This window comes from Mustela nigripes, chromosome 1 (genome assembly GCF_022355385.1).
Source record: "Mustela nigripes isolate SB6536 chromosome 1, MUSNIG.SB6536, whole genome shotgun sequence".
NCBI lineage: Eukaryota > Metazoa > Chordata > Mammalia > Carnivora > Mustelidae > Mustela > Mustela nigripes.
In genome coordinates this window covers 212,987,811-212,990,434 of record NC_081557.1, presented here as the reverse complement: position 1 = coordinate 212,990,434, position 2,624 = coordinate 212,987,811, and positions in this window count along the sequence as shown.

The following is a 2,624-nucleotide window of genomic DNA, read 5'->3' as shown; positions in this document are numbered from 1 at the left end:
ACTTCCCCTTCCAATTTCCCTCAACTCCCTTCTCCTCTCCATCTCCCTATGTCCTCCATGTTATTTGTTATGCTCCACAAATATGTATCAAGTATCATACGGTTGCACTTATTTGTGGAGCATAAACTTGTAAATTTTAAAAAGTGTTGACCCATTTTTATCAAAACTTTTTCTTTTAAAAAAGATCTTACAATGGACTACTAACTCATAAGGCAAATCTTATGGTAGATAGTTAACAGCTGAACACTGAGAACCCATCACTTTCCATTCTAAGGTAGAGCAAAAATTTCACATGTTTTGTTCACTAAGTTCCTAGATCATTGTCTGATACCCAATAGGTATTCATTAAATACTTTGAATCAACTAGGCTCTTTCAGGGTTTTCTTGGAGCTCCCTGGGAAACAATGTAGAGACTGCTGGATCAATAGGTGTCAAGCTTCTTTGTGATCCTAAGAGGCCACATTTATTAGAAACTAAAACTTCTTATAAGAGTTAGACAAAAAGTAGAGATTTATTTGAATATCCCTTCTATATAGGGACCTCAGGTGTTTCCAGGTAGTCATTTCCACAAAACCAGAATTATGCTGTGCTGTTTTCCACATTACATTATTTTATATGTTTAAGGATTGGACAGTTTGTTCTACATTCTTTTTTGAGAAAATAGCAACCAAATAACAAAGCAAAACAGACAAAAATTGAATTTACTTAGTGACTTCATTTTTCCTTTTCTTTGTTATGAATGCTGTAGACAAATCTTTTCCTCTCTGACTCTTCTGAAAAATTCCTGGGTCTTCATGGAAACTAGTTTTACTTGTATGTTGTCTACATGTCTGATTATGACAAAGCTGAGACTTTATTCTTCTATTTTTAGATTTGTAAAGAAGTTTTATTATGAAAAACTTCAAAAATACAAAAAAGTGGGATGAATTACTAGCACAATATTTAGAATTATTCAGAATAATTTAGAATTATGAATAAAACACATTCTCATACACTCTTAGATTCTACATTGCTGGAAGTTTGTCTCATTTACTTTACCTAACCTAATTTTCCTTAATGAAGATTTTCAAAGCAGATTCAGGCATCATATCATTTTAGTCCTAGTTTGGCATACTGTCAAGATTTTGTTTTCTTTTATTTTGGGCAGGAAAGAAATTTAAGCTTTGGGAAGAAAAGTGTGCGTAGTCCACTTTCATTTATATTTTAAATGGACTGTGTTATATAATTGGATAAATTGGTAGGAGTGATCAAGCAGGGGGAAGGGACAGAGGGAGTGGGAGAAGCAGACTCCCCACTGAGCAGAGAGCCCTATGTAGGACTCCATCCCAGGACCCTGAGATCATGATCTGAACCAAAAGCAGATGCTTAACTGACTGAGACACCCAGGTGCCCCTGAACTTCTCTTTCAATATTCACCAAGTCTACATTTGGGTAGGGGAACAATGAGGTAGGTATGGTTCTAAGTATCTGTTTCTTAACAATTCTATAACATTTGAACTGGTCTTTGTGTTCTCAGATTCTTAATCTTGGAACCATCTTCCAAGATGAAAGGTCCATTAATGAAATTAATGAAAGGTCCATTAATGAAAGGACCTTCTAAGATACAAGTCTTCTCTGCTTATTCTCCAGGTTAATGTTCTTCATGGAGAACCAGATATAGGTAGTGGGATGGCCATACTACCTAGGACAATCACCAAACCCTTCACATCTAACCCCAGTCCACAACCCTCATATCCCTGTCATCCCCAAGAAGACCATGCTCCATCTACCCACACCACGGGCCATGCTGAGTCAGCTATCAATAGGATTCTTCTCTGAAATGTCTTTATATCCCTTTCATAACTGAGAAAACTGACTCATTTTCAAGACCCTGCATCAATGTTTCATTTTCTTGATTAGATTATATTTCCTTATTGACAAAACACCCTATAAACAAAAGTACAGTAAACTTAACAAAGCCGTTAATGTATTATATTATAAATCATAAACATATATAATTGCTTACGAAATTTTATAGTTTATTTGTAAAGGCAAGGCATATATTTATTCTATAGGTAGATTATTGGCATGTGTTTATTCTTGGCGGAATCCCTCATAATGTCTCTCAGGACACCCCCATCTTTACCTGTGGTCCTGTGTCAGAAACTGATGCATATACTTATTGACAACAACAGAGAATTAGGCCCAAATTGATGCCTGTCTTCTCTAAATAGATCTTAGCTTATTGCATAGATATGCTGGAGCTGCCTATTTCACAGGGCTGATGGTACACGTCTCTTCCCAATTCCCCTTTAGTGACATAAAACACGATGGAAGTATTTATACTATGGAAATGGGCAAACGTGACACATCATGATTTTTCTTCTAAAAAGTTGGTTGCTAAACCTTTATGAGAATTGCAGTGCTCATTTGTCACTTCCTGATCTCTCAAATTAAGACCTCCTATGACCTGTTGCCATAACCATGCTCCTCTTTGTAGTACTTATCTGAATTGTAAATTGATGTTCATTTCCATTGGGAAGATTAACTGAGATCGTATGTATTAAATACTGATTATAGGCCTTGAAACAACCTACTGAAATTATTAAGTTTAATTATTATTCTGTAATTACCTGATAAGGTTA